General features: G+C 44.1%; 1 pseudogene; it reads left to right on the top strand.

Moving 5' to 3' along the window:
- Window positions 1-2,794: 2,794 nt before the first annotated feature.
- Window positions 2,795-4,365, top strand: LOC130879247 (NADH dehydrogenase [ubiquinone] 1 alpha subcomplex subunit 10, mitochondrial-like; annotated as a pseudogene).
- Window positions 4,366-26,582: the final 22,217 nt, after the last annotated feature.

Here is a 26,582-nt window from a genome sequence, read left to right as displayed (position 1 = left end):
AATTGATTTTTAAATTACTTTTAAGTCATAAAATGTGTCCTGTGATTGTAACAACATTTTGGAGAGTCATCTGCCTGTCTAGCAGGTCCTTTGGTAGAGGCAAAATAATTCTGGAGGAGATTAAATGGAAATCTCTAATAAAAGCCAGTGTCTGTTGCAATGAAACAAGCCACCTGCCTTAGTTATTGCGTTTCATCCTAGAAGAAGGTTGTCATGGCCAAGTGCCCAAAAGGAAAACCTTCTCTGGGAGCGAAAAATAGAGTATTTTATATGTTTGCTAAATGGCAGGCTGAGGAGACTGAGATCTCTGCAACCCCAATTACTGGATACGGCTTGCTGCCCGGGGAATCAGCCTCTCGGCAGCACAGGGCTCAAGGGAAACCCACAGTGTCAGCACGTGCTAGACTTTTCTCTCTGAGGGGGCTAGGGGAAAAGACACTCACACACTCTCATGATGGCTTCCTTCTATACTCTCTTCTTCTTCATTGTTTGTGTTCTTTCTGTGTTCTATCTACTGTATACTTTTTTCCCTACTGCTTATATACCCCAACAAAGTTTTCCAGGCAACACAGGAGTTACAATGTGGTTACAGTCTGTTTCTTCAAGTGAATGATTATAATGAATACAAAGTTAGCAGTAAAAACAGTATGTTTTCCATACCCCTTACATGATTAAACATTTTACATATTACAGGTAGAAAACAAGTTATCCTAAGAATCCACATATTTATACTCTAGTAACTTGTTATAGATTAATTGTGTGGGCAAGCAAGGTATTCTTGTCATTTACTGGCAGGCTGCATTTTGCCGTTACAAAGAAAGGACCAATCACTTTATTACTTATCTTGAAAGGTAATCTTACAAGGAATCTTAGAGGAATCACAAACCTAAACTTTTATACATAAAAAAGAATCACTCAGCTCTACTTTAAATCTTTAGGGCACATACCCACTCTCAAAAGATTTTTCTATATCAGGAGACTGAATAAATAGGTGTAAGGAATTAGTCGCCACCTTTGGTCATTAACCAACCCTAGCAAGGAAAGTCCGTCAGCTGATAACAACTGGGCTGCTTTGCATTTTTGACCTCAGCTATGCGTCCTTGTGAACTCCAGGGCTTTTCATCTCGAAGCTATTATCAAAACATCTGATCCAACCTGGAGTTATCTTAAGGTTTTGTTTCAGCTATTGGTGCACACCGAAGCCTGTGACTGCATCTCTCAGCATTAAGAGAATTAGAGCCAGTCTGGATCTGGGGACTCATTTTCCTTAATCATTAAGTTGAGCTACGGTCTACGCAGTGCCTTAGGTGAAACTCATAGGCTCCAGCTGTGTGACATTTCCTTGCATTTAGCTTTATTCATCAAAACTCTGTATAAACTAACATTATTATTATCAATTAAACAGTACAGCTTAGGGAAGAATCATCTTCTTGAGAATCCACAGATAAAAATACCCAGTAGAACAGGATGTTTCCATGAGATAAACACAGTGCATTACAGGCAGTGGGGGTCTCGCCACACCCATTCAGACCATGACAGATACCAGAGAAAGATGGCAGCAGCAAACAGGTAAAGGCACAGCAGAAGCAAAAGACATTCCAGGGTCTGTGTCTCGGGGCCTTGTCTATCTGAGATTGACCCATCAGAGAGTTTCCTCCTGGTGGGCTGACACCTTGAACTTCAGTTGCCATCAGCTGTTCCTCTGGCATGGCCACCGGCAACTAGAATCTCCAAAAAGTGCCGGCTTAAGTCTGCACACAGATTTGTGTTTTTCTTCAAAGCTGGAGGTTTGAATTCAATGCACATTTTCCATCTTGTATCAGTCTGCTTTTCTCAATAATGGAATTCAGTCATCTCTTGGCAAATGACCTAACAATAAACTCATCAAGTGCCAAGCTACTTCTTGAGATTATTTTACCCAGTGACAATTTGCCAAGTTATTAATTTGTCATATTCATCAAACTTGCTCCAGTCATCAAAATCTGTCTTAAAGTGATGGAGGAAGGTCATTGGTTAAAAAATAAAGAAACTGCTTGGCCCTCATAGGTTAGAACATAGGTGGGTGGAGTAAACAGAACAGAATGCTGGGAAGAAGAGGAAGTGAGCTGACTCGATAGCTCTCCTCTCTGGGGCAGATGCAGGGCAGCTCCTCTCAGAGCCAGACGCGATGAAGCAAGCCGCCAGGTCAGACATGCTGAATCTTTCCTGGTAAGACTGGTGCTACACAGATTATTAGAGATGGGTTGATCGGGATATGAGAATTAGCCAGTAAGGGCTAAAGCTAATGGGCCAAGCAGTGTTTATATGAATACAGTTTGTGTGTTGTTATTTTGGGGCATAAGCTAGCCAGGCGACCAGGAGCTGGGGCGGCAGGAACACAGCCCACAGCTCCTACTACATTAAAGTTATTTCAATAATATTCCTTAATTTTCAAATAAGTCAACATACACAATGATCCAAATAAGTAAGAAGTAACTTCCTTGACCGTATTAGGTATCAAATCCTTAAACTTCCGAATCTGACATAAAAAGTTATAAAACAAATGTGGACTCGGTACCAATTTACAGACCAAAAGTGAAGAAGGAAGTTACCTGACTTAGTGACAGCATATCTCTAAAGGGCTGCAGCACCCGCAGCTCAAACTTACCTCAGCCTCAGCCAGAAGCCTGAAAATACTGTTAAGGAGGAATTTAGAAGGATTTTTAAAACTACTAAAAAGGCCCATAGCGCTGCGTCTGCCTGGTCCTCCAGCCTGTGGGGACTGCAGAGCTAAAGGGGCGAGGCTGCTGGGCTTATGCAGCTGTCTGCGTCTCTGCGCAGCCTCGCCTCGGGAACCCAGAGCATGGCACAGATTCATACCAGTGTGCAGTGCCAGCCTTAGTATGGACCTGTGCCCTTCATTCTTGGTGATAAGACAAGCAGAAAACTGAATGAGTACAGCCGAGAGATAACGGTAGATGGGAACATAAGCTCTGGGAAGAACAAGCTCGCGAAGGAGATCGCAGAGAGACGAGGCAGGAAAAACTTTGCAGAAGCAGGCTCGTAATATTGGAGCAGCACCATAGGTGCTGGGGGCCCCTTGACACGGAATTTTCTGGTAGCTGTAGCTTAGAGGAATTTTATGACGATCCCAAAAGTAACAATGGCAACAGCTACCATGTCTGGTCCTGGCTGTATGCCAGCTGCCTCCTACAGGACTCAGATGCCCTGGAACACCTGTTGAGTATCGGACTGGTGTGGGACATCCTTCTGTCTATGTGTTGCTTTTATTGGTTAATGAGTAAAAAACCTGCATTGTCCTGTGATAGAGCAGAGTAGAGTTAGGTGGGAAAACTCAACTGAATGCTGGGAGAAAGAAGGTGGAGTCAAGAGATGGGGAACCCTGCTGGTAGGCCACAAGCTTCGTGGTAAAATATAAAATAAAAGAAATGGGTTAATTTAATATGTAAGAGAGTTTGCTATGAATATGCTATAGTGATTGGCCAAGCAGTGATTTAATTAATAATACAGTTTCTGTGTAGTTATTTCCAGAGTCTGGGCTGCCGGGAAGGAACAAGCAGCCTCCCACAACAAATTAACACCCAACACAGGACCAGGTGTAATCTTGGAGGACTCCATCTAAAGTGACTTTGTCTTCCTGAGGCAATGTGCAACCAGCGCTTCATCAGAAAGGACGGTGTGGACCACTACAATGAGGTGAAACGGCTCACTCTTCCAGAGTACCTGCCAGTCCACATAGACTTCTGTATGCGTGTGTCTGTGGCAGAGATACAGGGATGGATCTGGAAGAACGGAGATGCACATGAAATGGAGGTCACCTCTGCCTGTCTCCAGGACCCCAGGACATCGAAAATGTCTACAAGAACACCTTCTTCCCAGACATGAGTGAGCAGTGTGAGGTTCTGGTGTACAGTACCCAGGAATCTGAAGAGTCAACCAAAGTGGTAGAGAAATTGAATCCTTAACTATATCCAAGGGCTGTGGCTTGAGCAGGATGGCTGTACCCTTTACAGCCTGCGGATGCTGGTGCAGGATAAAATGGATGTGCTGAATTACATGACCATTCCTGTCTACCTCCCAGACATGACTATTGGCACTCACCAGGGTACCCAGATCTACAACAGCTTCAGAGCGCTGCCAGGCCGCAGGTACAACCCTGGATACAATGCTGAGGTGGGTGACAGGTGAATCTGGCTGAAGCAAACGGCCCCTCTATCTAGCGGTGTCGCCGCCATGAAGATGTCTGCTCTGCCCAAGTCGGTGAACTCCAGATCTTTACAAGACAATAGGAGAAAAAGCAACAATCGAGAAATTGCCCGAAGAAACAGGCTAACAAAAACGTCTTTCCTGTGCCTCGTTAGTTGATTGAAAGATTCAACTTCCACTGAAAAGGTTCTGGAACATTCCAGTTTTATTTTTAAATCATCTGGGAAAAAACAAAACAAAAAAGCATATGTGCCCTGAAAGAGCAGCTCCCACCAGAAGCCTCGTGTCCCTGGGGGCTGTGTCCTTCAGTCCTCTCAACCAGAGGAAATGAGCTGGCTCTGTAGCTCCTCCTCCTCCTCATCTCTCTCTCTCTCTCTCTCTCTCTCTCTCTCTCTCTCTCTCTCTCTCTCTCTCTCTCTCTCTCTCTCTCTCTCTCTCACACACACACACACACACACACACCCCGGGTGGTGATGCTCAGCCCTTCCATGACTTCTCTGCAGTTGGCACTCACACACAATGCTGAAGCAGTTTTCTGAAGCATTTCTTATTTTAACAGTGCACATTAGAGCAAAAAGGGAAGAAGAATCCTTCAGGCTAGCAGAACCGTGTCTTCTAAAGGAGGCTCACTTGATGAGCATGGAGTTTGGATGCAGACACACTGTGACACTGTTCCCAAAAGTCAGGGTGCCAGTCCCAAGTGAAGAAAGCAATTGCGTTTTGCTGTTTACCTGTATTAGAACCTAGGGGGAAGGCGTCCTTATGAGCCGGTGTTGTTACTCGGGAGTTTCTCTGTAAGTTGTCCCAAGTTGTAAGTTTGCACTGATGCTCCTGCTGTGGCTGCTCCCAGCACATGTGATTTACACTTAATTAATTACTTGATGAAATTTAAAAAAAAAAAAAAACCTGCTAAAAAGCAAGTGCCAAGGGGTAAGAAGAACCACCTAAGAAACTAGGGGCATGACTCCTAAAAATAGCAAGAAACATTGATTTGTATTTGAAATAATAGGTGGAAATATCTTGAATACACTAGCACTGGCCTGCAGAGACGGCTCAGTGATTGAGAGCATTTGCTGCTCTTGTGAGTGCCCCGAATTCAATACCCAGTGCCCACGTCAGTCAGTCCACGGCTGCCACTAACTCTAGGGGAACCAACACCCTGTTCTGGCCTCCATGGGCACCTTCACACATATGGGGCACACACACACACATCTCTTAAATGTTAAAAGAATAGATAAATATAAAATTACATTTTAACACAAAAATAAAAAAAAGATCAGAAAGAAATCTGACACAAAAATTTCTCAGTGAAATATTAAGGTGCAGGTTTCATTTGAATTTTGAAATTAAATGTATTAATCAGAACACAGAACCAGTGAAAGCACTGCCATTAATTTTATGGTTGTTTCATAATGTGTTGCTATGAAGACAAACACCAGAGTCAGTCAACAGCTCTTGAGAGGCATCTCCAGATTCAAATTTCTAAGGCGACCATCATGTCCACTCTGAGCTGTGACAGCACGGCCTTTTGAGCCGCATCAGTTTGACGTAATCTGGAGCCTCCCTAGAGAAGAGGCTGGAAAGATGCCTGGTTCAGACTGGCCTGTGGCATGTCTGTGGAGGAATTGTCCTGGATGTTAGTTGATGTGGGAGGGACTAGTTACTGTGGGTACCATCCCTAAGCGGGTCATCTTAGGTGGTTTCAGAACTTGAGATGAACCAAAGCCTGCCTGAGCAGGCCAGCAAGCAGCGTCCCTCTGGAGCCTCTGCCTCTGAGCCCCTGCTTGACTCTCCTCCATGACATCCTTCAGCGATGCCTGTGACCTGGAAGTATAAATTGACTAAATCTCTTCCTCCTCTAAGTTGCTTTTGACCAGTGTTTTATCACAGCCACAGGAAAGAAACCAGAACGAAACCAAGGTGATGAACACTGATGACGAACCCCACTGTGAATCGTTCTAAACTTTCTAATTAAAGAAAGGGAAAGACTGAGGTTGATATTTAAACACCTCGGACAGCATCGTCGCCTGACTCGTGTGACTGGTCCCTCAGGGCTCCTCACAGCCTTCCAGGTGGGTTCCCACCAGATACAATACATGCCCCCTTCTCTAGTCTCACCTTCCCTTGGACAGGCTCGCTGGCTGTTTATGTTCTAAACATCCGACGTTGGTTTTTCCTCCTTGACTTTGAGATAGCTGCTTTCAGTGGCCTTTCTGAGATGGGGACCCTCCTTCGCTTTTCCTTCATTTCTCATGACTATGTTCACTACTTTTTAAAAAATTTTAGTTCAATTTTATGTTAGGGTGGCCTAACATAAAATTTCCTCTACAGCCACGTGTCACTTGAAGTCCCAACCACTCAAGGAGCAGATGCAGAAGACCAATCCAGTTCAGAAGTTTGAGGCCAGCTTGGGTAACACGCTAAGGTCCCTATGCCAAAACCTAACCAACCAACCAGTCAAGCAAACAGGCATATGAAACTTTCTCACTGCTGGGAAACATCAGACTTGTTCCTCTCCTCATTTTATTCCTCTTTCTCACAGAATGTCAGCTCCACAAAAGACAAAAATCACACGCTACACCAGCTCCCTCTTCCTGGCCCAGACTTTACGGTAGGGCTTGTAGGCTGAATCAAAGGATAAATTCATGCTTGGAAATAAACCGATGGTTCATTTAAAGAACCCATGGAGTGGATATTTCAGTAATGAGAAATTGCTGCAAGAAGTGACTTTGGAATGGGCTCTCTGAGACTCGAGTCTTCTGCCAGCCCCCTTCTAGCACTGCCCAGTGAGCAGGAGATTACTTTTCTACCTCAGAAGCTATCCCCACCTGATGGAAAAATTCTCGGCTCCGAAAGGTAGCGTCTGCAGAGACCGAGAGGGTGTGTAGCAGGCTATCCAGGAAGAGTCCAGAATAGAACCACTCACCCTGTGAAATGTGGCGTTGAAGACAAATCTTCAAGAGGAGATGCCTGGGCCCGCATAAATCGACCCACTGCCTTCGGATTGTGTCTGCTTGTAAACACCGCCATCTTCTTCGGGAGGCCTGGATCTAAGGGTTGCTTTCAAGACGACCGCATTAATCCCCAGAATCACCTCAGAGGATGAGATGAAAGGGACCCCATTATTTTTGTAACCTGTGCCCCAGGCAGCCTGCCAGTCTCGCTTCCTCTGAACTTTCTCCTTCGAAGAAAAGCTAATTAGGAGTCAGAAAGAGGTTAAAGTTCCCCCAAAGACATACTTTCAAACAAAGAATTCAGGGGGAAAGTTTTCTAGGCTTGGCAATCAGACGTCGTTTTGATAGTCATTAAGGTGACCTCAGGTTCACCTTCAACCAGGATCCTGAAAAAATTGGTGTAAGCCTCAATCTATTTTTTACTCGATGAATTTAAAGAGTGGGGGAGGGGCTCTAGACACTGTGTTGCCTGGCCTGGGTAAATCAATAAGGCAGTGACTATTCCTTTTGAGGGCTTGTAGGGACTTAATGATCCTTAAATCTGAGTTATGAATCTATACATATACATATGTAGTTATGCACGATTATTGCAGATTTTGAAATACTGGTTAAAACAAGAGTCTATGAAACTGCAAGTGATGTGCTGACCAGTGCTCACTTATGGTCATTATCTATTGGAATATTGTCTCTTAGGGAGATTATATTCTCCTGGGGGTTGATATGAGATAGTGAGCCCTTCGCTACTAATCTGCCTCAGACTGAACCCAGCTTCAGGAAGGGAGGTTGGGGAGGACTTAGTGGATGAAGCACTGAGTTAGACACCAACATCCACATTGCTGCTGGGCTGATGTGCAGCTCACCTGTAGTCTCAGGGCTTGTGAGGCACAGACAGGGACAGCAAGAGTAAGCTGGGCAGCTAGACTCGCTAAATAGGCAAGCAGGTTCAAGTGAGAGGCCCTACTTCAGCACATAAAGTAGACAGCAATTGGCATTATTCTCTGACTGCCATAGGTGTGTGCCTCACACAGACATGCATCCTCTGACCTCCATAGGTATGTGTGACACACATACTTGCATCCTCTGACCTTCATAGGTGTGTGCTACACACACACACGCATCCTCTGACCTCCATAGGTATGTTGACACACATACTTGCATCCTCTGACCTGCATAGGTGTGTGACACACATACATGCATCCTCTGACTTCCATAGGTGTGTGCTACACACATACATGCACACTCTAACCTGCATAGGTGTGTGACACATATACATGCACCCTCTGACTGCCATAGGTGTGTGCCTCACATATACATGCATCCTCTGACCTGCATAGGTGTGTGCCTCACACATACACGCACCCTCTGACCTGTATAGGTGTGTGCCTCACACATACATGCAAAAGAAACTGTTGTCATCACGTCAGTTTTTGCTGCTGTTCTTTGTGAAGAGGAAGGAGGGGACTGTCTGGATCAGAACTGGGGAAAATGGGTGCTTCCCCATTGACCATCAGTCCTGTTTTCTGCTTGTCACTCCTGAATCCCTCACTCACTCAGGCCTTTCTGCCGCCATCTGGAACTCCTGAGGGACTGCAGAGCATTGTCACAAGATGACACCCTCTTGTGGCATCTCCCCCTCCCTTTTCTCTCTTTGGGAGATGGAGACACTTTTAATCCTTTAATGTAACTGTGTCACTGGCCTTTGAGCCTCAGGAATGAAGCTGACCTCGGAGTTGAACTCTAAGTGAATTCCTAATGAATCAGAGGGGACATTGGCTAGTACTCAAAGTGTTCAAATGGCTCCTTGGGCAGTAAGAATGGATGTGACCAGATGGAAGATACAAATATGAATCTACAGAGAGGGGGCTGGGGATTTTTTGTCAGATAAACCAGCAGAACCATAGTGCTGAGTAAGGGCAGAGACCACCCAACTGCCTTCTTGTGGCTCCTCAAGGAGATCTTCTGGCTGGCCAAGCTCTCAGATGCTACCCATCCCCACAGCTCCAGATTCTCCCATTTTGTCCAATGTTTGTCCACCACATTCTGCTTTCCAGGTTGCCTGCCTCCATGGGGAATATACCCTGCTCATGTGGACACATAGCTCCTGTGTGTTTTGTGATTGCTTCTCATATGAAAATGTATGAGCAAATGCCATGGCTACAGGACAGTATGAGGCAAACTGCACAAATCCATCACCTCTGGGAACTCATAAAGAGTCTGAGGCTGGTGTAGAGCAGATACCCCAATGGGACTGGTCCACAGTGGTGCATTGTGGGTGAGAGGTAGGGATATTGTGATGATAGCTGTCATGTGATCAGTAATTACAAGACGCAAAAGTTTCTCACTACTATGGGTTGAATGGCATCCTCCTAAAATATGTACTGAAGTCCTGTGTGCCCCACTGACAGTACTTCGGGTTGTAATCTCTCTCTTTTTCTAAATAAAGTCACCCGAGAACGATTAGCTAAGATAAAATTAAGTCATGTTTGGATGGATGGGGTTGCAATCCTATATGACTGTGTCCCTATGAAAGGAGAGAGATTTGAGCATAGACGCAGGGGGATATGACCATGTGAACATGGAGACAAGATTGGAGTGATATCACAACCCAGGAAATGCCTAGGGTTGCCAGAGCTAGAACAGGTGATGGAGAACTCTCCCCTGGAGATCCCAGAGAGGATGTGGCCTTCTACCACCTTGGTTTTAGACTTCTGACCTCCAGGAGGAGTTTCTGTTATGGAAGGCCACCTGGTTCATGGCAATTCCCTGCAGCAGCTGGAGCTCACTGACTCCGGACCAACAGCCAGGAACCTGACATTTGTTAATATTGCCCCCAGGAAAACAGCAGCCAGGAACATGACATTTGTTAATATTGCCCCCAGGAAAACAACACCATATTTGGCACACAAACAGGAAAGCAACAACGCCACAGATAGATTTGGGAGAAGTTGCATCACCTCATCCAGGGGGGATAAGACTCCAAGCCCTCTGAGTGTGGAGTGTTCCTGGCCGGGGAGTCTCCAGGTAGCATCTTCTTCTCTGTGGTGTGGAGTGGCACACCTCCTTGTTGACGAGAGCCAGGATACAAGCACAGAGATGGCCCAACATAGTCAATGGAGCATAGCCTATATGGAAACCTCAGAAAGCAGCAGGAATTGGACAGGATGGTAAGCCGGCTGTGATTGGCAATCGTGAGTGTGGCCTTTGCTGTAGACATGACTCACAGCGCAGGCCCAGCTATCTGCCCTAGAAGAACTAGTCAGTCAAGGAAGACTTACAAGAAAAATACATGTGAATGCTGACTCCTGGGCTGGCAGAAAAGGGGGAGGGAATGAGTGTGAGGGGAAGAGGAAGTGAGCGTGAGGGGGAAGAGGAAAGGAGCATGAGGGGGCAGTGCTGTCTTGCTGCTCCTTATGCAGGGTAGGAGGGAGAGAATCCAAATTAGATCTGTGTGAAATTGCCCCTCCCTCCACACCCCAAGGCTAGAACCTGAATTCAAACCCCAGAACTCATGTGAAGAACCAGGCACAGCAATGCTCTCCTGTATTCCTAACACTGAAGAGGTGGAGATGGGTGGATCCCCAGAGCTCTAGGGTCAATTGCCCCTGCCTGTTTCATGAGCTCCAGGCCAGTGAGAGACACTGTCCCCCCCCACAAAAAAAAAAAAAACTGTACAAGTGTGGTGGTTTGAAAGAAAATGGCGCCCAAAGGGAGTGGCACTGTTAGGAGGTGTGGCCTTGTTGGAGTAGGTGTGACCTTGTTAGAGGAAGTATGTCACTGTGGAAGCAGGCTCTGAGGGCTCATATATGCTCAACTCACACTCAGTGAGACGGACCACTCCCTGTTGCTGGTGGGATGTAGCAGCTCCTTCTCCAGCACCACATCTACCTGCATGTCACCATGCTCCCTACCGTAATGACAATGGACTAGACCTCTGAACATTAAGCCACCACCTCAAATATTTTCCTCTGTAAGAGCTTCCATGGTCACAGTGTCTCTTCACAGCAATAGAAACAAAAAGTCAAGCTGCCAAGTAGTGACACAAAGCACATGCCATGACTTTATCACTTCAAGTTTCAAACTGTTGAGTCTGGGCTGAGCGCAATGGTGGCTGACTGAGCAGGGCATGACAGGTGTTGCCCCTCCAGCTTCTACTCCCAAGTAGACGAGCTGAGTCAGTTTCTTCAGGAGGCTGCTTCCTTTGCCATGTTTAGAATGACGGACAGCTAAAGACATGGCTTGGTCTAGAGCTCCTAGGAATTGTCAGGATCGACTTTGCTACACGGTAAGGGCTAGTTTGCTTGGGCACAGTTAAGAACTGGGTAGGATTCATAACAACACTTTACGTCTAACTTTCTCTGTTGTCTCACTCCCGTGGACAGAGTTTCTGGGAGGAAAGGGCCCAAATTCTGGAGTCTTTGTTGAGCACAAAGAGAGACTCGACTTTCCTTTGTACCGAGGTGTATCCAACCGGGAAAGGAGCTGTCTAGTTGAGTGATTCTATAATTATTGCCACCATGGGGCTTAGATTACTCAAGAGCTGCAAAACTAGTGAAATATTTAAGCAATTTTGTGCTCAAAATCCGTATGATGAGAATTTTAAAATAATATTATATATTTTGATGACTTAGGTACACACATATTGAATTAAAGGTATTACCTCTGTTCTGAGAGCAATAAGTTAATATTCCATATGGCAACTTGCCTTTCCACTTCAGAAACTGGATGTGAATGTATTTTTTCCTGTCAGAGGTCTCAAGTTGGAATTTTACAATGAAGTTCAATGGCTCAAGCTTTAAAATCCAAGGACCTGCACTCTAAAGAAAACTGGATGTTTTCAGGTACAAAATTGATTGAAGAGAGATTTCTAAGAAGGGAACCTACTGATAAAACTGATGTAATCAACAATTTAAACAGGTGGGCAAAAGACTTGCTAATGTTCTTGGTCTACATGATTAATATTTGGGAGCCAAATGTAGGGGCATTCCACCCAGAACGAATTATGTTACCCGATTTCTGCTCTGTTGTCTTGAAGCGTAAGTAGCAAGCTGATTAAAAATGAATGAAGTAATTAGACTATCTCCGTGACTGTGCATGAGCCTCTGGTTAATGTTTCACTAGACAGCAGCCGGAGAAACTAACGCTGCAGCGCTTAGGAAAAAGCCAAGACTGCAGTAATTCCCCAAGGACAAAAATGGGCTTCAAAACCAAAGCTGCTCAATGACCTCCCAGGGGATGTGGCCAGAAAGGAAAAGGTGAAGGAGCCCACAGACTCTCAGCGGCGTGTTTAGACTCTGTCCACACATTTCTGTGAAGTGGAGTAGGGTCAATTCCATGCTCATTTTGATGAATCAATGAGACGACTTGAACAGGACTTTGGGGCCTCCAGTAAGTGATTGGACCATCACGAACAAGTCGAAGTGGCCGGGTCTTCCTTCCTTAAGTTCTGTTGATGAGAGTAATATCTCTCAATAACAGACCTTCAATCCGGATCGTTCTCTGTTGGGACTGGGGTCTTCTGGGCACCGTAGGTGCTTAACAGCCACTGTCTACTAGATGCCAGTCACACTGCCTAGTTGTGGCAACCAACAGTGTTTCCTTGTACTGCCCAGTGCCTCCTGATCTTTCCAGCCCACGCTGCTGAAATCACTGAGCACGGTGAGTGTACAAACGGCCCGTTTCCTGTCAGACTGAGGCCCTTTCTACAACATAAAACACAAGGATTAACTTGCAATTATTTGGTCAATTTAGACTTCGCAGACAATTAAACTAGTTAATTCAGATCAAAATTTCTTCTTTGGGATTTGACTTATCAGGACTGGCATCTAAATTAACTCAATTAGTAACTAACTGCGGGGCGACTTTCTAATTCTAACTTGAGGTTTCAAGTTCGGAAGCACCTCAAGTGCAATAGTCAGGTACGAAAAATCAGGAGAGGCAGCTTCATCTTCTTAATGGTGCTTTCTGAGAGCATGCCTGCATGCACTCCTGCACATGCACACATATACACACATCACTCACACACACATACATACCCACATATACTACATACATATATACACAAAAATACATACACACAACACTCACACACATGCACACACACATACCATACACCACACACACACACACACACACACACACACACACTCCAAAGGCTTCTTCCCACTGGCTCTAATGTGGACATGTCTCCTCTCACGTTCCCTCCATGTGGGTCTCAGTGTGAGGTGCCCACCACTTGATAATGAAAAGCACCATGTTTCAGGGTCAGATAAAGCTGTGCTTAAATTCAGACTCTGCACTGATCATCTTCTCCTGGAGTAAGACTTGTCGTGAGAGCAATGGGTAAGCGGGATGCTCTGTTCTTCAGCACATGAGCCTTTGCAAATCACTTAAGAGCCAAACCAGGACTAGGTTGTAGCTCAGTGTGGAGTGTTTGCACGCATGAGTCCTTGAATTTAATACCTAGCATCACACAAACCAGGCAAGATGCCACAAGCCTTCATCTCAAGCACTCTGGAGGGGGAGGAATTGGGACCAGGAGTTCAAGACCATCCTCAACTGCAAAATAAGTTCAGGGCCAGCTTAGGCTGTATGAGAGCCTGTCTGGAAGGAATTGTTACAAGCCATAAAAGTACTGAACCTTGATAACATTCATACAAGACCCTGTCTCAAACAAACTGAAGGAAACAAACCATAAAAATACCTGATCCTTGATACATCCTTGAGCCTCTTACTAAACTTGAACCATTAGACTTTGTAGATAAATGCGCTGCATGAACCATTTATGATTGAGTATTCTGCTCTTTGCTGCCAAATGCATCTTAATTTTCAAATGAAGTAAGAAAATTTTTAGTGGAAGAAGAGATGGATCGCTGCCTCCACAATATCTATTGTCCTCTCTTTAAAATTCTTGGTTATATCTTTGGCCGCAATTGACCTCATTTTGCAGCTTCCTTTGAAGCTACAGCTCATTTGAGATGCAAATAAAAATTGATGAGTAACTGTGTTGGAGTTCTCTCTAAAAAACCAGTCACTCACCTAGGGTAATCTCTGGTTCTTTCCTCTTCAGCCTCCTGCCTGGAATAGGAATGTCAACGGGTGGAACTCTGGCCATCATACTTGAGTCTAAGTGACCTTAGGAATAGGAACTGGATGGGAAAGAAAGTAGAAAGAACATCTGGGCACAGTGGCAGTGCCTGTAATACCAGTGCTTGTGGGATGAAGGCAGGAGGGTCAGCACCAAAACCAGCTTTGATGATGTAGTGTATCCAAGGAACACCTGAACTGGTGAGACCTTATCTCAGGCAAGCAAAGGCAGGAGGTAGGGAGGGAAGTAAGGAGGAAGGGAAGGAAGGAGAGGGGGAGGAAGGGAGGGAAGGAGGAAGGGAGAGAGAGAAGGAGAGGCAGAGAAAGAGGTGGGAAGGAGGAAGGGATGGAGGGAAAAAAAAGAAAAGAAAACAGCAAAAAGGAAGGAAGGCAGTGGAGTCTCTAAACTGCCTATCTACCTATTTCTGTACCTTTTCTGCTAATTCAATATTCTTCGGAATTACTAATACATGCAATCAAACCCCATTGTGATTGCTGTGGCTCCCAAATAGGATTTATAGCAGATCTTCCTGAAAGAAATTAAGGTGGGAATAGATATTTTATTTCTTAGGAAATAGCCATTTTTAAATTAAAAATTGCCATTCAGCTACTTTTAAGGGTTTATTTATTTTTACTTTATGTGGATGAGAGTCATATGGGCGTATGTGCACCACATGCATGCCTTCTGCCTGCAGAGGTCAGAAGAGGGCATTTGGTCCCCTGAAACTGGAGTTACAGGCAGTTGTGAGTGGTCCTTGTAGTATGGAGGCTGCTTGTTTGTTTCCTGGCTGCCCAGAAATGGAAATAATCACCCAGAAACCATAGTAATTAAATCACTGCTTGGCCCATTAGCTCTAGCTTCTTATTGGCTAACTCTTACATATTAATTTAACCCATTTCTAGTAATCTGTGTATTGCCATGTGGCTGTGGCTTACCGGGTAAAGTTCCACTTGACTCCAGCAGGGCTACATAGCTTCTCTCTGACTCTGCCTCCTTTCTCCCAGCATTCTATTTAATTTCCCACACCTAGCTCTGTTCCCCTATAGCTGTGCTATAGGCCCAAAGCAGTTCCTTTATTAACCAGTGGTATTCACAACATACAGAGGGAATCCCACATCACCTCCCCTTTTCTGTTTAAATGAAAAGGAAGGTTTTAACTTTAACATAGTAAAGTTACATATAACAAAATAGGTATCTAGCAAGAATTACAGTTACAATATTTATATCTACTTTATCTTTTATCATAACTAAGGAAAACTATAACTATAAATTCTTCAACTCCATTAAAGACTCCAGAAGGAAATAATATTTATTACCTAAGTAAACAATAAGTTCATTGTAAGCAACTTCCAAAACTCTAGAATTGACAGAGACTTCTCGCTGCCTGGACAGTCACCCAAGGTTCTTCTGTACCATTGGGGCATCCATCTTCAGCCTACAGGCTCATAGTATCCAGCAGACTCTTCCATGAAGCAGGAAATTTCAAAGACAGTTCTGCCTATATTGGCAGTTTGTCAGTCACTTTCTTCTGTGTCCTGCAGAATGTCTAGCAGACTCTTTCTATTCTTTCATGAAGCAGGAACCCCAAAGGATTGTCTCACTTTTAGGCAAGTTCAACAGTCGTTTCTCTGCAGGTTCTGCATGTCCAGTTCACCAAGCAGTCCAGGAAAGAGCAGTTTCTTGCCCAAATGGTTAACAAACTCCATAAGGAGCCTCTTTGATGCCCCTCATTCTTTTGAAGTAGATTGGTGCTGCCAGGAGATGAGTCTCATTGTCATGAAAAGTCCTAAGTTATTAAAACATTTTAAATTCCATATTCTGTAGTCTTTGAAAGGTTTGAAGAATGTCCATCTGTCTGAAATACATATGTGTATGTCTAGAAAATCTAACTAACATGACTACAAGCTTGACTATTAAAGATGACTCTCTATTAACCTTTATTTCTTAATCATACATTACATTTTTAAATGAGCTGCACAGGCATAATACCTTAATCAAGAGCAGACATATATGTATAACAAAATTGACCTTAAATTTGTATCAATAAAGCAATATCCATACCAATGCAAAGTATCCATCTCTATAACATTTCCCTTTTTAAATGTAAATAAACATTTATAGACAATATTTGGGAATATGGGTGTAGTTCTGTCCAAACTTCTTCCTGCTGTTTATTGGGCAAAGTAATTTTTTGAGATGTGTTCAAGGCAACCTTTCAGGTGCTCTTGGTGCATCAAACCATATTAGTCTGGAAGCAATCCACAGGTTCTCATCCCTTGTGGAAACAAAGAAGTACCTCTTTTCCAAAGCAACAAATTCTTAGACCCAAATTTTGGAATCAAGATACTTTAAAAATATGTGTATGTAGGTTTAGCTTAGCACCCCATATAATCAAATGTCTCTCTGTACTTAGCTCCCTCACAGTCAAAAATTTCAAAGAAAACACAATAATATACATAATCCAGACTCTCTATGTATATTCCATTTTTATGTGGCTTATTCTTTCTTTACTCCTTTTAAACTGTGACTGTCTGTACGCTGTCTCTTTAAAGACTTTACCTCTTTTTTAAAGCATTTACTTCTTTTCATAACTCTCTATACTCATTTTCTTCTCTCTTCTGAGCCTACATACATTTATCCAACACTGTGACTTATTTAGAGGTCTTTTATGTCTGAATCTGTCCTATTGTGAATCTGTATTTCTTTACTGTCTTGAAGAGCTTTTAAAATGGTAAGCAGCTCAGTTGCAGCTGTTCTAGATGCTGGCTCCACTTTCAAAATGGTGGAGGTACCATTACTGCCAGCTCTGGGACCACCAGGTAGGAGCCACACTCAGCACTTTAACTCTGAGAATGAACATGCAGCATATAAATCCTTTTTATCTGAGTAATAGCCAGATATGTCCTGCAGTGCACTGTGCAGCCTGAAAATATCTCTGTGTATGGTGGCAGGAATCTGCTATGCTCTCCTGCCTGTGCATGCCTAGTAGACCTGATCCTACCACCTGTCTGGCAGTGAGCGCTAAGCTGTGGTCTCAGCCACTTTCCTCTTGACCCCAAGTGGGCACACAAACATCCAGGCCCACAAATGCCATTCAAATGCTCCATAGCCAGAGTTTCACTCTAGCAGCATGGCCCAGGAAGCCATCTTTTTAAAACAGTGTGGCTTTTTTTCTGCTACCACTGAATCAGGAAAACCTCTCTTAAAGGGGCCATGCCTCTGCTTGCTTCTAGCAAACAAAGCCCACCCAAGAAAATGCTGCTACCAAACCATGCTTAACTCTGTTCTTTTGTGTCTAGGATTCCTTTTTAAGCTTTGTCAGGTTTTATATGGATTTAGTCCACCACATTGGCCTGCCAATTTGTTGGGGGGAGACTTCTTGTTGGTTCCTGGCTGCTCAGCCCCAAAATAAACACACAGAAACTATATTATTTAAATTACTGCTTGTCCTATTAGCTCTAGCTTCTTATTGATTAATGCTTACATATTAATTTAACCCATTTTTATTAGTCTGTATATCGCCACGTAGCTGAGGCTTACCGGATAAAGTTCCTTCTGGCTCCAGTGGGGCTCCATGACTTCTCTCTGACTCTGCCTCCTTTCTCCCAGAATTCTGTTTAGTTTTCCCTGCCTAGCTCTGTTCCCCCATAGGTCTGCTATAGGCCCTTTTTCCTTCACACACCACTTTTTCTAAATTACAACACTTACTCCTCATGTGGCTCTGATGTACACCACGAGGTAGGACCATTGACTTGGGTTGTTATCAGTTACAGGAACCTTAGCGGAAATGAAGATTCAGGGTTAGTGAAATGGCTGAAGCAGTAGATCTCACCTTTCCTAATGCTGCGTCCCTTTAATACAGGGTCTCATGCTGTGTGACCCCAACCATAAAATTATTTCTATTTCTAATTCACACCTGTGATTTTGTTACTGTTATAAATTGCAATGTAAATATCTGACATTCAGGATGGTCTTAGGTGACCCCTGTGACACCCAGGTTGAGAACCATTGGCTTAGTGTGTAAGGCGCTAGCAAGCCTGTCATCCTGAGTTCAGTCTGCTGAGCTCACATAAAAGTAGAGAGGAGAACTGATCTCCACACGTGCATTATTGCACACACACACACACACACAATCCTATAATAATGAAAACATTTTCTAGAAATTCAAAAACTAGATGCTCAAATAAAGAATTTTTTTTTCGAGACAGGGTTTCTCTGTGGTTTTGGAGCCTGTCCTGGAACTAGCTCTTGTAGACCAGGCTGGTCTCGAACTCACAGAGATCCACCTGCCTCTGCCTCCCAAGTGCTGGGATTAAAGGCGTGCGCCACCACCGCCCGGCTCAAATAAAGAATTTTGTTGGTGGGATGAGAAAAGGACAAAACCCCTGAAATTGAAGGCTGTGAGTGCTAACTTTGGTGAGAACCTCACCATGTGCTAGGGCCTGGCCTGTATTAAGTCACCTGCCTCTGAGGCAGACAGATATACGGGAATATTTAGGACCCCGAGACTCCCATGTGCGTTGGTCTATGCACATCCCTCTTGTGTGCTTGGTAGCCTAGTTCGTCCATCTGCACCTACTATGCACAGACATCCCTCTCCAAACAAGGTCCCTAGCAACCTGGAGCTCCCTCTATTCTGAATCTGCATCAGGCTACAGGTACCATCTCCTATCCATAATATGAATATCCCCTCCCTGGTAGCAATCAAATTTAGTTTCTGTTCGTGTATTACCGGTGTATTAAGGCGTGAGACCAGGAAGGCTGAACTGGCTGCGTACGCAGTAAGGTTCAAGTGCATCCTCTAGGACCATTTGGATAACTACTTGCCGCCTTACGCCAATGCGAAACTGGGTGTGCACGTGATTAAAATCAGATACATCATGGGAAGGGATATGTTCAGCGGAATAATGATTATGTAACCTAATCTATCAGTTAAGACAGAGAGCCACCCAAACTAAGCTTCTTAGTGGCCAGCTCCTCGTCCTTGTACCCATGAGAGGCAGCTCCCGGCAGCAATCCACTCTCTGAAACACCTCACATATGTGGCCTGCTGCCGATCTTGACGGCATCTCTCTTTAGTCTGCTCTACCGCTTCGACTATCTTGTTTCTTTTGAAAATCTGTGTGATCCCTTATTTTCAATTCTTTAGGTGAGAGGTCAAGAACCTGGAGACGTGCAGCCCGGTTGCAGACTGCCGGAAGCGGGTGTGGCGCTGTATCAGTTTGCTAGGGCAGGGAGCTAGCAGCTGGGGCCTCGTGTAGGACACAATGTAGAGAGGAAGGATACGGAGTTCATGTATCTGATGAACACCGCGAAACCACGCTGGACACACTCCTGTTTTGAAGTCTTCCGTCAGAACCAAAGGTTAGAAGAGGGTCACCCGGGACACACTCAGAATGACCCACTCTGGGTAGCCACAGTTATCTTTTAATAATGAAAAGTTGCCTTGGCCATAGCGGTTGCTTACTTCAGCAGTTTAAGGAACATCACTGGGGCTCATCGCTGTTTCAGCCAAATTCTGTCTACGGCTTTCATAACTAACTTGAACGAATCGTGAGTCTGTACGACAGACAGGGCAGGCCCTCGTCTCTGTCTTTGTCGCTGACCAAGGAAGATAACTGTAGAGGACATTTTCTCTCTTAAGTCTCGCCAGAACGGGCAAGCCTTCATTGCCCGCCCAGAAAGCCAGTTGTTTACACTGATAATTCCTTGAAAGCTCTTAAAGTGCTGCATCTCATTGTATCCCAAGACTTTCTTCCTCCGCTCTCAATTAGGGGGATTGCTACTTGAAAAATGAGCATGTTTTTATTGCAAGAGGAATTATAATAAATCTTATAAATTTAAACTAGGAATCAAAGCCCCACAGAGTTGGGAGGAAATCAAAGGATTGTAAAATCTCTCTCATTCATTTTCCCCCGGGTAGCCTGACTCTTGTCAGGCTCTGCCTACACTCTCGCCGTAATGGGCTGAACTCCGCAGACGTGCAAGATGAAACATTGCATTGCGCATTGCTAATGATGCGTGCAGAATGCCAATGCTTACAAATATTTAATGTGTTGTAGGGAGAAGATCTTTATTAGATAGCTTGGAGTTTATCAACTTCCAGGACTGAACATCTTAGAAAGTTGTATCCAATTGAAGAAATAATTTTTCAAAACTCCCAATTAAAGCGAGATAAGGAACTTCCAGAATTCAACATGAAGGAGATTAGAATGTCTCATAGAAACGAGGACCCATTCCTTGTCGCAGTGGGAAGCCTGCATATTTTCTTTTACTCATTCCTAGAAATAAATGAGAATTCCTTCAGAGAACAACGGTCATTATCAATTCTATCCCGAGAAGTAATTACCATACTAAATATTCTTATGGCATAGAGCATGGCATCGTGGTTTTGCGAATGTTTTACTTCAACCTCAGTAAAAAAAAAGATGAAATTGTTCTCTTACTGGAAATATCAAGTTAAGTAGTTCCTTAAAAACCACAGAAAAGCTTTTTGTGTAAGTGCACAGAGAAGGGTGGGGCGGCGCTGTGAACTTCTAGGGAATACTGACAATGGCCAAGCCTGTTTCTTTCTTTAGACTCTAGAATACAGCTTCCCACGAAAGGAGAGCAGAGAGAAGGCTGTCGTCTTAAAATGAGCCACTGCACACGAGTGCCCGGCAATAGGTTTTATTTCTGTAATCGCAGAGCCCAGTTTCATTTCCTACCATGTCTGTAGGCAGCTAACAGTTTTTGAGAAGAGAGCACGTTCTAAGAATGCATACCAAACAACTGCAGACACTGGAGGAAGGAAATTGACTCTGCCTCCATCAGCAGCCCTGAGCACGTGATAAATGGCCTTGCTCGGCTTACGTGACCACTTCTGTCTTCAGTGTAACTTTGTGCCTGTAGTCTGACTTGTTGGAGGTCATTGACACTCTTTTTTAGGAAATATTTATTTGTATTTATAATGATACATGCACATGTGTTGTGTAAGGGTGTGTCCACGCATGCAGTTGCCTGTGGAGGCCAGAAGAGGGCATCGGATCCACTGGAGCTGGAATTCCAAGCAGTTGTAGCTGCCTAAGGCAGATGCTGGGAACTGAACTCTGGTCCTTTATGAGGGCTGTGTGTTTCTTCTTTTTTTGAATTGTGTTAGTTTATTCTGAGTACTAAACACTTTCTCATAACACTCTCTCAGAACCATGAACGAATGCCAGAGAATCATCTCAGTAGGTCAAGTTGGTTGCTACTAATCCTGACGACCTGTGTTCAGTCTCTGGGAGGCACACACTATTCCTACAGTTTTCTCTTAGTTTTACACTCGGACTGTGTGTGGCATGTGCACAACCAAACACCAGCACACAGAAAAGCAATTTTAAAGCCCCCCAAAAGCCAGTGAGGTCACTTGCAACAGAACTCAAATGCCTACATTTGATGGCTAGAACTCACAGAGACCGAGTAGTAATTGGAAGCTGTGGGCTGTCCTGTGAGTCCATGCACACCACAGTCACGGGTATACGCATAGTTATAGCAGTTTAAAAAGCTGAAACTAACAAAACGAAGAAAGTAACCAAAATATTGAGGACACATGGAATGATTTACCAATTGAAATTAACACATAATGCAATTTAAGAAGAGTTACTGTTCAACCAAACAATGACGGTTCCTGCTTAGAATTTACATTATTATTTCATTCTCTGATTCAAAGATATGTCACTTAAACCACATATTCTAACTGTGCTTAGTCATGTATGCTTATAACCACAGCATTTGGGAGACAGTGTCAAGAGGACCTCTCAAGCTTTGAGGACAGCATGGTCCATGTAGTGAGTTCCAGGACAGCCATGACAATGTAGGAAGATTCTCTCTCAAAAATCTGCCCCCTAAAAGCATAAAATTAAGAGAATCATAACTCAAATTATGGAAATTTCCTTATATAGTCTGTCTGCACTCATCTCTAGTCAACAAGACCTTTTGCTGTCTTTACTCACATCAAGAGAAGTTTGTTAACCACGACAGTAAGAAGCAGTGTGGAGATTCCACTCACAGAGGTCCAGAAATCGTTTAATCCTTCAATGGCCATGTAGCAGGGCCTTTCATTGCCTTCAAGTGACAGACGACAGAAGGAGTAATGGGGCATCTTCATGTTCTGCGTTATCATGACATTGCGTAGCTGGAGAGTTGGCTCAGTAGCAGCAGTCCTGTTTGCTACCCAAGTCTGGTTCCTAACATCCGTGCCAGATGGCTTAGAAGTACCTGTAATTCCAGGTCCAGAATATGTGGTGCATGGCTTTGTCCTCCTTTGTTACCATATATAAAAATGATGTAATGATTTTGTGTGTGTGTGTGTATGTGTGTGTGTGTGTGTGTGTGTGAGAGAGAGAGAGAGAGAGAGAGAGAGAGAGAGAGAGAGAGAGAGAGAGAGAGAGAGAGGAGAGACTCCAAGTTGGAAAGGAAGGCTTACTTAATATATATGCTAGGTTTTGAATTAAAATTCTTTTAATTAAGGTGTGTAAGTGTTGCAAGTGTGTATACCAATTGAACGCCAGGTACCAGTGAAGGCAGAAAAGGGTGTCGGATCCCTCATGACTAGAATGACATCTGTGAACTGTCATGCGGTTGCTGGAAATCAAAGCCAAGCCCTGTGGACAAAAATCTTAGCTGCTGAGATATCTACTCGGCCCCATACCATGTCATCAATAGCAGTAAGATGTAAATGGTTGTTTTTCAGTTCGTTTTCACCTCAGCCCTGATGGCCCAGAAGAAATTCCAGACTGATAACAGCAGACATTAACTTAGACTTTGATATAGATATGAATAATTTGCATTGGTGTGGATTTGAAGGTCAATTTTGTTATATGTATATGCATATTTCTAATCTTGATTAAGGTACTGTGATTGTATAGTTCATTTAAAAATGTAATGTATATAGGTTGTTAATGGATAATCATCGATAATTGTCAAGCTTTTAGTCATGTTAGTTAGATTTTCTAGATGTGCATAGATATATTTCAGCTAGATAGGCATTCTTCATATCTTTCAAAGACTGCAGAATATGGCATTTAATGTTTTAATAACTTAGGGCTTTTCATGATAATGAGACATGTCTGCTCCTGGCAGCACCAATCTACTTCAAGAGTAAGATGGGCACCGAAGAGGCTCCTTAAGGAGTTTGATAGCCATTTGGGCAAGAAATTGCTCTTGCATGGACTGATGCATAAACTGGATACAAAAAACCCACAGAGAGAGGACTGCTGAACTTGCCTAAAGGTGAGATGGTCTTTCGGGGTTCCTGACTCATGAAAGAGTCTGTGAGACATTCTGCAGGACACAGCAGAAAGTGACTGAACTGTCTTTGGAATTTCCTGCTTCATGAAAATGTGTCTGCTGGATACTATGGGCCTGTAGGCCGAAGATGGATGCCCCAACGGTACAAAAGAACTTTGGGTGACTGTCCAGGCAGCGAGATGTCTCTGTCATTTCTAAAGTTTGAAGTTTCTTATTTCTTGTTTACTTAGGTAATATTATATCCTTCTGGAGTCTTTGATGGAGTTGAAGAATGGTTAGTTATAGTTATAGTTTTCCTTAGTTATGATAAAAGATAAAATAGATATAAATATTGTAACTGTAATTCTTGGTTGATAACCGTTTTGTTACATGTAATTTTACTATGTTAAAGTTAAAGCCTTTCTTTTTTGTTTAAACCAAAAAAGGGGAAATGATGGAGGAATTACTTTCATTTAATAAAGAAACTGCCTTGGCCCATTTATAGGCCAGCCCTTAGGTGGGTGGAGTAAACAGAACAGAATCCTGGGAGAAAGAAGCCGAGTCAAGGAGTCGCCATGATTCTCCCACTCCAGACAGACGCAGGTTAAGATCTGCCCTGGTAAGTCAACTCGTTGTGCTACACAGAATATTAGAAATGGGTTAGATCAATATGTAAGAGCTAGCCAATAAGAGACTGGAACTAATGGGCCAGGCAGTGATTAAAAGAATACAGTTTCCGTGTAATTATTTCGGGGCATAAGCTAGCCATGTGGGCGGCTGGGTGCCGGGGACGCAGCCCCGCCGCTTTTATTACAAGACTTGCTGCTTGAAGAAATTCCTGAGCACAAATCTCCACAAAATGAGGGAAGAGTACAAGAGATGATCTGGAGAGTATATCACAACGGTAGTCTTAAAGTGCCTGACCACATGACCAAAGTCACGAGACTGACTTTATTTCAACCACAGTAAATAGGCAGCAATGGGACCCCACAATGACACAAGTCAATGTGCCCTGCTGGAGTCTGTCTCCTGTAAGGAGAGAGAAGGGATCTGCAGGCGTGAAGAGGGGCTGTATGTCTCTTCACCTCTTCAGCCCCAAGATCCTTGATGCCCTTTGTCTGTTCACAAAGACCGGCTAAGTAGGCCTCTTTTAGAAGCCATAGGTGGCTTCTAGTTTTTAAGGTGATATCAAGCTATGGAATTGCTTTTTGCCCCCCACTAAATGGAGGCACCCCCAAGTTATGCTGCCTCGGACTTTCTCCACCTGGTATAATGCTGGCTTCACTTCTAAATGCCCACTGACTGGCAGTTAGTCCAATAGCTGCACTGTGTTGCTCAAGGCCAAATGAGAGCAAATGACCCCACTTTAATTCCTCACAGGATGCTGGCCAAAGGATGAGCATCTCATCCATTCCAATTTCAGTGACTTACATAACGAAGCACTTTCTGAGACTCATTAAGGAGAAAGAACCTTGTGCGCGCTGGAGCACGTGCAGAGAAAAGACTGTGCTCTTTACCCTCCACCACAGTTTGCTGTAAAGGAGCTCCTGAGTGAGTAAATTGTTACTTATTTAATTGTATATTTTTAAAAGTTCAAGTCATCCATTTGTGTATGGTTTTTATTTTTGCACATAGTGGAGGTGTGGATGCAGATGTGTGTGGGCTGTCTGTGCAATGTGTGCAGAGGCCCGAGGAAGGCACCCAGGGAACTGTGTGCAGAGGCCGGAGGGAGGCACCCAGGGCACTGTGTGCAGAGGCCGGAGGGAGGCACCCAGGGAATTGTGTGCAGAGGCCGGAGGGAGGCCTCCAGGGCACCCTTTCACTACTCTCCACCTTATTTCTTTTTCTTTCTTTTTTTTTTTTTTTTTTTTTTGGTTTTTCGAGACAGGGTTTCTCTGTGGCTTTGGAGCCTGTCCTAGAACTAGCTCTTGTAGACCAGGCTGGTCTCGAACTCACAGAGATCCGCCTGCCTCTGCCTCCCAAGTGCTAGGATTAAAGGCGTGCGCCACCACCGCCCGGCTCCACCTTATTTCTTTGAGGCCGACTCTCCCCTTGCACTGGGAGCTCGGGTTTTATCAGCTAGGCTAGAGGCCAGCAGGTTCCAGTTCAAAACCCCAGCTAGGGTTACAGGCACGTGTGCAACCACACCCAGCTTGCTGCACGGGACCTGGGATTTGGATTCCTACCCTCGAACTTGTACAGCACGCTCCCGAAACCACCGAGCCATAACTTCAGTTCCTCAATTCTTTGAGACAGAGTCTCATATAGCCTGGGCTGGTCTCAGAACTGCTATATGACTGAGGGTGACTTTGAACTCATGGTCCTCCGACTCTGCCTCCCAAGTGCTGGATTACAGGTGTGTGCCACCACACCCAGCTAAACTGCCTCTCTAGTAACGATAATTCCATTCATGCATATTTCCTTCATTCTGTCTGTATCTTATACACAGTTACATTTAACCGTTTTATGGGGATATAGCCTGGAACCATTCTGTTTTCTAGATTAGGAAAAAGGCTCAGAGTGGTTAAGCACCTTGCCAAAGGTGGCACAGCTAGTGGACATCAGAACTGGATTCAAACTCGGGTCTAAGGTCTAAACCCAAACCTGTGTCTTTCAGCCGATAATATTCCAAGTCCGTAAAGGGAAAGTTGAACTCTGAGTGGGTAATGTTTACCATGGCACTAACAGAGACGGTTGCTCTCCTGCTGGGCAACCCATAGGTCTCCATAGGAGGGTGGGTATCTCAGTCAGACTGCAGGATATTAAGGTTTGTACTTGAAATACATGAGCGCATCAAACAACAAGACCACGGTTTGGTTTCATCGATGCTGCTCAGAGCCGTTCTGTAGGATGGCACAGGAGTATCCGTCTGTGGAGTGATGAAGGTAGAGTCTGAGAATAAGCATTGGAAAAATTTTTAAGCAGTATGATAAAGAATAAGGAATAAAGGCAGCACTGAGTTTGGACTTTTAAATTTTTCTGGTAGAGTATTGATAAAATTCTCATTTGGGAGTTCCAAAAATGGAACAGCAGTTAAGAGCACGCACTGCTCTTTCAGAGGACTGGAGTTCAGTTCCCAGCACCCACCT

This window comes from Chionomys nivalis, chromosome 8 (assembly GCF_950005125.1).
Source record: "Chionomys nivalis chromosome 8, mChiNiv1.1, whole genome shotgun sequence".
In the NCBI taxonomy this organism is placed as follows: Eukaryota; Metazoa; Chordata; class Mammalia; order Rodentia; family Cricetidae; genus Chionomys; species Chionomys nivalis.
The sequence above is the reverse complement of the archived record's forward strand: the minus strand, read 5'-3'. Positions and strand labels throughout refer to the sequence as shown.